We start from the raw sequence: 11,019 nt of genomic DNA, 5'->3' as shown, positions 1-11,019 counted from the left end.
CATTTTTCGAAAATTCGTTGTTAATTAACGCTAAAAGCCATGTTTAAGCCGCTAAAGCGTTAACTTTTAACGATATGGATCAGAGTTGGTAGTCGCCAGGCAACAGAGACAGCGACAGCGACAGCGAGCAAGAGAGATAGACATTGACATGTCCACGTCGATGCCGTTGTCCCGTGTACCGTGTCCCATGTCCGTGTCCGTGTCCTGCGCAGTCAAAGTTGCCCCAGACAATGAGAGAGCGCGGGGTGACTCCAAGAGTTGGGGGTGACTCGGTGGCTCTCCAGCCTCATCGACTTCAATGACATGTTGCGAATTTTTATAAAAGACTCACTCGACTGGGAGGCAGGCAGCTCCAGCTCCAGCTCCAGCTCCGCCAGCTCCAGCTTCTCCTCCTCTCGTGATATGTTAAACAGTTCTGGGCAATTATTTTTTCCTTTTCGCTGATGCTGCCTGCCTGCTGGCGATGCTCTGTGGAGACTTGCTTTGCTGGTATCCAGTTTTTAGTTGGCTTATATGCAGATAATCAGTTTTTAGTCCATGTCGAGGCTGGGTTTGGGCTGCGCTTTAATGAATGAAAGCTGCCCGCCAGCCAGCCCCAGCCTGCCAGGAGATGCCCAGTCGTCTGGCTGTCTCCTGGCCAGGAGTACAGATGATAGGTAGATGGCTATGCAGATGGGACTGGGACTGGGACTGAGACTGAGTCTCGGGACTGCGGCTACGTCCGAGTGTTGTTCTGGCTTATCCGCTCACTTGTGGCTGTGGCAATTTTTGTGTCTTGTTCGTTTTAATTGCAAGTGAAATCCTTGTCAGCGTTGTCATCCCGCTGTCTGTCTCTCGGTCCACCCGCCTCTGCCGCTGTCCCAGCATCGATAATGAATTAATTATCATATTTTAAAAGTCAGTTTGCAGCAGCAGTCGCCCTCGCCCTCGCCCCCAGATAATCTCTGCTCGCTGGGGCACGCCTTTGCATATTTTACGGATCTCAGAATTTAATGAACTCCAAAGACGAAAACTCCACAGACAGAGCTCCCAACTTAATCCGTGAGTGTGTGTGGGGGGGGCTTCATCCATTTATTTTTCGTGTTCATTTAGTTTTCTGGCACACGCACTTCTTGCGCTTCCCTTCCCTTTCCTTCCATGGGATTTTCATTCATCATTTCTAACCACAAAGATCGTCGGTGGTCGTTGGTCGAGGGGGGAGAGGTGCGCGGGGCCAGGTAGCAGCGTACAGTGGGCCATAAAAGATAAAGCCATAACCCGAAAAATCCAGTGGCAATAACAAAGGCCTCTCAGCATTTTTCACTTTGACTTTGGGGCGCCGCCCACGAATCGGAGAGCGGAGCTCTGGGGGCTGAGATTTTTGGTTTCTTTTGTGGACTCTGCTCTGAAGTCCATTTAATTTGTGGTTTGTGCCTGCCTGCCTGCCAAGCGTTTCATTAGATACAAATTGTGGCAGCTCGGACGCTAAGGCGTTCTCATGCTCCTCCACACAATTTATGCAAAATCATAATTTTAATTGAATTTCTTGTACTCGGGCAAAGTAAAGGATTTGTGGCGACTGTTACAGCGCGAGATACGAGTAAGGAAAAGTGTCTTACAGCAGCATCAAAATCCCTCTAAGTCTTTGTATTTTTAAGGCACTTTCTGGGGCATTCTGATTGAAATGGAGTGACGTCTGGCAGGCTGCTGGCTCATTTGTATGCAGAGCAGTGCGGCCGAGGCGCAAATTACACAAGAAAATGTCCGAAACCAGCTGATCGAGCGATAAGGGAAGGCAAAGTATCTCTGAGTCGAGTCCAGGGCATGTTCCGCAGCTCGTCAATGCGTAGCCCGAATGTATCCGTGTATCTGCTGCACGATGCTTATCGTCACACACAGCCTTGTCAACTGCCTTGCCGGCCCAGAAGCTTTGCATTCAATTTTGGCGGCCAGCGAAATGCCTGCGCATCGCTTTGCTGAATCGGTAGCAGCCAAAAAAGGTTGAAGGAGGCGGAGGAGACTCCAACTCCAACTCTCGGACAGGCAAGCAAATAATTTGTCCGTCTCTGCCGTCGGGCTGTCCCGGGCAGCCTGTCAGTCACTCGACTAGTCTGCAAACTATAAATTAGTGCAGCAGCAGCAGCAGCAGCAGCAGGAGAGACTCCAGCCAGCAGGCAGCTTGAGCTGAGCACCGGACCCAACACCCAAGTGTGCCGCGCATTGAAAATTTATGTTGTGCATGCCAACGATCGGGGCGTGGATGTGGAATGGAGTTTGCTAGTCCCCCCACAGCAAGAGTGCTCCAGCTACAGCCACAGCATCCAGCAACAGGTGAAACGGCCATCAGACTAGATCAACTGCCAGTGAGGAGTGAAGAGTGTTGTACCCTCTGTAACCATGAGGATTGATGGGCACATTGAGCGGGAAGATTGCTGCCACTTGCAAGGCAAACCCAGACATAGTTTTAAGTGTTTCCAGGGTACCTCTTGTGTCTTTATCCACGGTTCTCCCTGCTGAAATATGCTTCCCTGTCTATAATTGGAAATGTGTGGCAGCAAAATGAACTCAGCTGCAGCGTTGCAGTTGCCTGTTGCCAACCCGCTCATAATTTAAAGCTGCCGTTGCAGTTTATGGCCTCAACTCGGCTAAATTATGTTCTGCTCTGGCAGGGGGGCGGAGGAGCTGGAGCAACGGTGGAGAAATCTGCGCCTATCCATTTTCGATCCAGTGTAGATCTCTCTCCACAGAAAGCTGCAGAGCCACAGCTGCAGGCTATTAGCGTTTTGGCAACGATACTTAACGGTTGTGGCATGCCACAAGCTCATACAACTTTATTAGGGCTGCTGCTCCCGATCAACGCTGCAATCTCCCGTCCGCAGGTTCGCGGACAGCATCCAAAGTTGCCGGACAGTTGTCAAAGTTGCCGCTGGGCATTGTGTGGCATTGTTGACGATGCGTTAAAAGCCTTTTTTCCCTGCCGATCTTTATCTCCCTCTGCCGCTCGCTCTGGTTTTATGTGGGGTAATTGTTTTCGAACGTGGCTGGGAGGTAGAAGCGGCAACAACTGGCAAAAACATTGCTCATGTTTCACTCAAAATGCGATAAAGATAAAGAAACAAAAACAATGTCGGGGCGTATGACCTGGAAAATGTGCGCTCTCCGCTCTCTGATATGTGCTCTCTGCAGTGTGTGCGCCTGCGCAACGTTTTCAACCTACACAAAAGCAAATAAAGCGCTTATCAGTTCAAATTAATCAGGCGTTGCCTTCAGCCACTGCCCCTGCCCCTTGCTGCTTGGCACGCACTCGAAACAAGCCCCAAAACCTGACAAAACAAATCCACACACACGAAAGAAAGGAAAAAGAATCAGAGACACACTGAGAGCGGGAGATTGAGCGGCAGAGAGACACCTTTCAGCGCCAGTTGTGTGTCTTTTTGTGTCTCATTTCTCATTTCAATTGTTTGCTCTGTCAAAAATTTACATCACCTGGAGTGGCACTCGCTTCAAAGAAGACACAGAAGAAGGGGCAAGGGGCAAGGGGCAAGGGGTATGTGGCAAGTAACTACTAAAAGCGTTTTCTGTTGTTTCTGTTTCTGGTTCTTATCAGCGGCTTTTGACCCATCTGAAGTGCGGAGAGCCCCTCCTCTCACCGCGTAGTTAGTCATTCTCAGTGGTTCGCTCTGTCGCTTCGTAATTCATTTGCCGTTTTCATGTTTCACTGGAAATCAACAGAAAAACACAGAGGCCGCGCGGTACTTAAAATTGTGTACAAAAAAGCAAGAGGTTTGGGGGTTCTGACTTTGGTCTACTATCTACCAGTTTCCATCTGGATTTCAAGAGGTGTCCAGAGGTTCTTCTGCTGCTCAACCCCCGTGGGCGTGTTGGCGTTGGTGTGGCCAGCGACCAGCGGCGTTTATTGCCAACTCATTTTCGTAGCTGCTCCCACAGAGAACACCAGAAAGCGAGAGAGAGAGAGAGAGAGAGAGGGTGGAGGCTGTGGCACACGCCCACTTCGGAAGCCACACACAAACACGCACACACAAAGTCGCTCTTGAGCAGCGCCTATAATTATCAAGCATAGTGCAAACATGTGCAAAAATAAGGACAGAAACAAGGCACAAGGGTGTACAGACAATGGAGATACCCTTTGGGCATTTGCAGAGAGAAGTGTGACCAAATGGGAAGTGAAAATTGCAGCGTAAAGAAGTTGCATCCCTTACAAAGTGTGGGATTTATATACTTAAGTTTGCAGATAGACAGAAAGACATAGTAAAGTTGCTGGAAATAATTAAAAGCTTGCCAAAAAGCATCTAAAATATCTCTTTACAAGTCCAGCCTACTCTTTCCTCTTCTCTTATTTAGAGGGCATCTGAAAACATCGCTAAAACACGAACACTGCGAGCTTTTGAAGCGGCTGCCACTTGGGTCACGGCCAAGTCCATTTCAAGTGTTTAATTGCGGAATGCTGCTGAAAATAGCGCCCCCAGGCTATATACAGAAGAAGCTCGCTCCTCCTGCTTCTCCCTCTACAGCCTCTCTCTTGCTGCTGTTGCCTTGCCTCTATCCACATCTTTGTTTGGGGCCCCTCTCGATAATTACAATGTTTTGTTGGATCACTTTGTTAATGAGTTCGGCGTAGATCTGCTGCTGCTGTTGCTCCTCTCGGATTATTATTGTATCCAAACAAACGCGGAATTGATGTCTTTTTTATGGGGCGGACACTTGAAACAATTCCAGATGTCTGTCTATCTGTCTGTCTGTCTGTCTGTCTGTGTGTTTGTTTATAAAGAGCTGTTGCCGTTGCCACTGCCACTGGCACTGCCCCTTGCCCCATCCTCTTGCCCTTGGGTAGTTCATAAACTTCACACATTTTAGACAGAAGTCTGAATCGCATCGCTCACATAATCATCCATTTTATAACACTCGAGTCCCCGCCTATGCCCTTGCCTCTGTCTCTGTTCCTGCCTCTGTTGCTGCCTCATTCCCTGTCTCTATACTTCTGAAGTTGGTGTCATTATTATGGGCATAAAAATATAATATATTTCATTTCATTCGTTTCGTTTCGTTTTCGTTTTCATTTTTCCTTCCTTTTTATTCAACAACTTTTTGGGGTTCATTCTCGAGGCTGTCTGCGTCTCGTCTCGTGTCTGCCACATGTGTGGTGTGGTATGGTGTGGTGTGGCTTGGTGTGGTACTCGCTCGGTCTTTTGTATTCCTTGTAGCTCATAAATTTTTGCAAAATGTCGTTGTTTTGATCTAACCGAACGAGCCGCTGCCTGCCATTTGAAAAGTGAATACTCTCGACAGTCTCTTGGGCTCCCTGCCTGCACCAATATTTGGACAGCCTGACAAAAGGATGCCAAGGATGCTGGTATCTGCATAAACTTCAGTACATAATATTCCTCGTACTACTCAGCATGTTTTTTCGCTTCCAGAACACACACACACAAAATTGTTCTGCAACTATGCATGAAACGGCAAAACATTCGGGACGAGGACGCAGAATGTTTCGATTACTAGCGAAAATAGTTTTGGGTGGCCAAAAAGTTTTAGAGCGAGTCATGTGCAAGTTGAGTGGCTATCAAGGATGATAGTTTGGGTTCTCCCACACCCTCCCACATGTGTTTGACTTTAGTCAAGTCTAGTACAGGGCGTGGCAGCTACTGTTGCTGATCTGCCTTCATGCCTCATTGACTGCCACGTACGAGCATTTCAATGACAAAATAATCAACAAATAATCGCTGCCGCTTGTCGCTGTCGCTGTCACTGTTTGGGGGCACAAGTCGCCGGATTGCTGGCCGTTAATTAAACGAAATTTGCTCGCAAATTTAAATGCAATTGCAGTACAATAAATGCACAGAGGGTCAGGCACAAATGTGGAGCGGGCTGCTGCCGCTGCCGCTGCCGCTGATTGTCACGCGCCATAAAATCAAGCAGGCGGCAAAAAGAGCAAAAAGCCGCACAGCAAAATGCATCTTTTGTCTGCCCAATGTGGGTGGAGGTACGAGGAGGGGCCGAGGGGCACAGCTGTAGCTGCATGACATGTGTCGTTCGTGCTGCTGCTTGCCACATCGGAAGCAGTTTGCGTTACATTCTTGTGACTAATTGAAATAAATTAACTAAAACTTGTATGAAACGAAGAAATATGTTTGGAAAATGTGAACCAGAGAGCAGAGGGAGAGGTTACGGGGAGCATGGTCCAGGAGTGACCACAACAAGGCACCAAATTTGCCAGACCCTTCAACCGCAACGCTTTTGCCTCACTTTTCCACTGCCTTTACCCAGTTTCAGGCGCTGCCTTCACCCCACTTTCCGGCCCTACCTTTACCCCAGTTTTGGGCCACAACTTTTCCTGGTTTCAGTTGAGTTTCAGTTTCAGTTTACGAATAAAAGTCACCACAGGGACACGGCAGTTTACGGTGCAGAACTGTTCTGGTTTGAGTCCTTTACAGCTGTTGCTAGGCAGGCGGCAGCAGCCGCAGGGAAACAGAGTGAAACTCGTGGAATTAGTGTAAATATTGACAGCAGTTCGATGCCAGCACAGAGTAGGGTTCTGATAGTGGACAAGGCTCTGGGAGGTTCCCATTTGATTTCATGGAAAGTGGGGCAGAACCAGGCCTAATGGCATTGCGGTCAGAGATTGTAGTTCCTCTCGAATTCCAATTAAAAATAAGGTTGACAAAACCCACTGAAAACTGCCATGTGTAGTGGGTGGCATGGCGCAATCAATTGCAGAGAGGGGGTGCGGGGTTGCTGGGTAATAAACGCAAATGGGGAATACACGAGAAACGAACATTAAATCGAAATTGAAAATGTTTTAATTTTGGGAACGAAAGAAAGAAAGAGTTGAGCAGCTGCTGATTGATGTCACAACATTAAGTTGAAGGCAGCCAATTAAGCGAGATATCTATTAAAAGAAGGGAGAAACAAAGGAGAAGCAGAGAGAGAGAGAGAAAAAGAGAGAAAAGAGAGACAGTTGTAGAATGTTCTCCTACTGCGTGTGGCAGCAACCAAAAGAAGAAAAACAACCAAAAACAGATTCGTTTTTATTCGAATTGATAAATGACACTTTTATGGCCCAAATACCACTAAACCTTCGACTCTCTCTCTACCCCTCTATCCCTCTTCCCCTCATTCTCTCCCCCTTCTATCTGTTGGCTATCCTGTTCGATCTCGTGGCCTACGGGGTCCCCAGTCCGCACAGTTCGCAGCTTAAATGCTCGCCTCTGATTAATCAGCCGCAATCATCTGATGTTTTAAGCAGCTTAAAGCAGGCCCCAAAAAGTGGCCCTCGGACCTGCACTAGGGGAAGGGGATGTGTTCGGGAGGGGGGAGTTGAGTCGTATCTGACAGCGGTTTCGAGTGCAAATGAATTTTGATGGGGCGGCAATACTTGACGTTCATTTCATGGGATTTTGAGTTCATTAAATTGCCATTTAAGATTCTTTATTTCCTTTGTTTGTGTTTGTCAGTGAGTGAGGGGCGGGGGGGATACACACTCCTAAGGGGTGCACGAGTGTAGCTAATAAACAACACATAAAACTCGTTAAACATTTTCGAAATGCAGCAATTTTTATGTAAATTCCAGAAATTGTTCGTATTTGTTGGGGCGCCGCCGCACAGCTAATAAAGGATCAAGGATTGCCCAGTGCCCAGGCCTCTCATCTCTCCTTTATTGTTTGCCCTTCCCTTTTGGGTTTGCTTCTCTCTCTCTCTCACTTTTTTGTTCGTTTTTAATTTAAAATCGAATAAATTTTCATGAAATTCCAGTTAAAAATGTCAAAAGCTGATTGATAGCTGGCAGACAGAAACGAAGAGCGAAGGGAAAACGTAGAGAAGAGAAGAGAATATCAGTGGAGAGTGGAGAGGAGATTGGAGTGCTGCGTGGAGTATTACCAACCTGAGGCCAGAGCCGTATCCTGTTTCGCTCCTAACTCGTTGCTGCGTGCTGGCACCTGTGTAACCCTCTCCCTATCGCTGTCTTCCTCTGTCTCTGTTCATATCTGCCCCTCCTAGTAGGCAATCTCCTCAACAATATCAAAAATTAATCACTTTTCCCTTTGCATTTTACAGCTACGCACAGGACAGAATCGGGATGGGGAATGAAGGAAAAAAAGCGCAAGAAATGGAAGTGGAAGTGTGTGCTGGGTGAGGGAAGCAGACTGTGTGGGGAACTGGCTCCACACTTACTTCGGTAGTTTCTTTGGGGCGTTGTGCTGGGGCGTGGCACAATTTGATGTGCAACGAAATTGGATTTCTGCCTCTGTTCTGTTCTGTTCTGTTCTCTTCTCTCTTTTATGCGCTACAATTCTCCCAGCTCGCAGCTTTATCTTTCTGCCCACTGATAATCTCTCTGATCTCGGTGTGTTTGGATAATTAGCAAGTTTTTCGGGCTGCCGCCAGCTATTCGTGGGCGTTAAATTGTTTACTTTCCCCTTTTGCGCAGCGCATGACCTAGTGGCCGTCTCTCTGGGTCACTCCTGGCATGATTAATGTCCCGGCAACTAATGAGCAATTGTGGCAGAGTGGACAAAGGAGACGCAGACAGGGACAGGGAACGCCGATAGGAACATGGACACAGCCACGACCAGCGACTGTGGGCAGAATCGGTAACATCAATAAATTATAAATTAAAGAAATCCATTTTTGCCTTCTTTTTTTTGCGCTGTACTTGGATCGCCTGTGGACCAAAAGTCGGCTTAAGAATTCCTTGTGGAAGTCATTAAGCTGCAGCCAAGCAAAGGGGGGAGCAAGCAGTGGCAAGCAGTGGAGATCAGGGGCAAGCAGTGGCATGATCAGGGGCTGGGGCCAAACAAGAGCTGATGACTTTTGGAATTTTGATTAGGAGCACAGACATGTTCAAAAGGATTTTTGTTAACGCGCTTCGGACTTTGAAAAATGCCATGGGGTGGAGGGGCCATTGTATTGATGAGCCTCGGCTGCGGGGCCCCATCTGTGTTGTTGTTGTTGTTGCTTTTGGGCACCAAATATCCAAGCAATTCGATGCCAATTAAGCGAAAAACAGAACAGAAACAGAACCCAAATCGAAACTGGAGAGAGATTGCAGGCAGAAAGTGGTCTGGAAGCTTCTAACAGGAGGCTGAAGCTACGGTTTCCATCATCTCATTGCCATTTTACATATTTCAGTGGACTTGCAGGCGGGTGGCTCCAATTTGATTGGACAGTTTGGGTCCAGTTCAAACTTGATTCATAGAACGTGTCTCTCGCTCTCGCTATACGTACGATATGTTGCGCATTTTTATGGCAGTTTGCAATTAGCGCAGCTGTCAAGGGGCCACGTACAGTGCCCGGAACGTCACCTAACCCCCAGCTGGCCAGCTGCCCCGTCTGTCCTGTTCCCATTTTCAACACCTCAAATGGCGGCGTGGCCAGTGCCGCTGCCCATTTCTAATGCCATTTTTCCAGCCAGAACCATTTCCGCTATTTTGCATTTCGCATTTCCCCCAGTGTCTGGCGGAATGGTCATAAAACTTTCAGGCTGCGGCTGCCACAGAAGTTTACGAGCATTTCCAGCAGAGGAGCGTCGCCGGTACAGGCCTCAGCTCCAAAAGTAAGCAAAAAGGAACGACGGCAGTGAAACGAGTTCAAGTTTATGGCTGGGGCGTCGGGCAGACACAGCACTGGAGGCCTACAAGCAGGCTGCGAATTTAGCTCCTAGCTCCCCAGAGTCGTCAAACGTCAATTATCGGGGCAGCCAAAAAACTGGCTGCAAGTGGGCTGTGGCTGTGGCTGTGGCAGTGGCTGTGCACCCCATTCGTCACGGAAGAACTAATTAAATTTACGTTAGTCATGGACATTTATTTTGCAACTACTTTTAGTTGCAGCCAGCAGCAGGATGGGAGAACAGTTGGAGCAGACTAGAATTTGGAGTTGTGTTTTGGTGTTTTTTATTTGAATTTGTGTTCTCCTTTTTTATGTTATTTGTAGATAAATGCTTTGTAAGATGAGTTTAGAATAGATATACAAAAGTATCTTTGTTTGTGTTTGCTCGTAGCTTTGGTTTCTGTTTGAAATGGGAGAATTTTGTGTAAATGTTTGGATGCCAGAGCACAGCTGCGATGTGCCATGGAACACCCAAGAAGCTTGTTCCATATTTGAAGACCATTCTTCGAGGCAAAACTCTATTTAGATACTATATTTTTGAAGCCAATTTTAGCTTGTCTCTTGGATATTATTATTCAAAAGAAATGAGAAAATGAGGAAATATTCAGATGGAACTTTAGGCTAACGTCCACTCAGGCTACACCCAAAAATGTTCGATTTCTGCCATCAAAAATAATTAATAAATGAAAACAAAAAGCTGCCACTTCCATTTCCCTTCCATCTTTGATCGATCTCTCATTCGTCATGCAACTCTCAAATATGCAGCTACATTTATCTATCTTTAATGCCGCTTCCAGGCCAACTGTAATCCTAATCTTGCAACTGTTGCAACATTCTGCCATGCCATGCGGCATGTGGACACTCATCAGTCGTAAGTGCCTGAGCAAAGAGCTTAGAGCATGGATTGGAAGAAGAATCTCTTTTTGCTGCCATTTCCTGAATTATGCAGACTTTTCCGCTGACTCGCAGCTTCCTTTTCTAGTCGAAGCAGCCCCTGTCCCTGCCCCCGCACCAACTCGCACCACGACAGGCGTTTTGTGGCCTGTTTCGGTGCAAGTACGAGTGTTCAGTGTGCAGTCCAGTCCGTTGGTAGTCGCATTCACTCATACGGCCGATATGCAGAGCAGTTACCAGTCGCCAGTTGCCAGTGGCTGGCCGTGCGTGTTGGTGGCCACCGCAACAGCCACTGTAACAGCCGCTGCAACAACAACTTGCCATATCTGTGGTCTGAATCTAGTCCAGGAGCTAGGAGCTGCTGGCAGCGTCCGGTGTGGCGCGCTAATTTGATTTCCTACTGGCAACACTTGCGGTCCGGTCCAGTCGCCTTGCCCCGCCACCAACCATCGCTGAAGCTGTCCAACGGGTGGGTCCAATGTGGGGCCTACGCTGGCGGAGCTACGTGGCTGCAGCTGCATG

The sequence above is a fragment of the Drosophila subobscura genome, chromosome J (assembly GCF_008121235.1).
Source record: "Drosophila subobscura isolate 14011-0131.10 chromosome J, UCBerk_Dsub_1.0, whole genome shotgun sequence".
Taxonomy (NCBI): domain Eukaryota; kingdom Metazoa; phylum Arthropoda; class Insecta; order Diptera; family Drosophilidae; genus Drosophila; species Drosophila subobscura.
Note: the sequence above shows the minus strand (reverse complement) of the source record.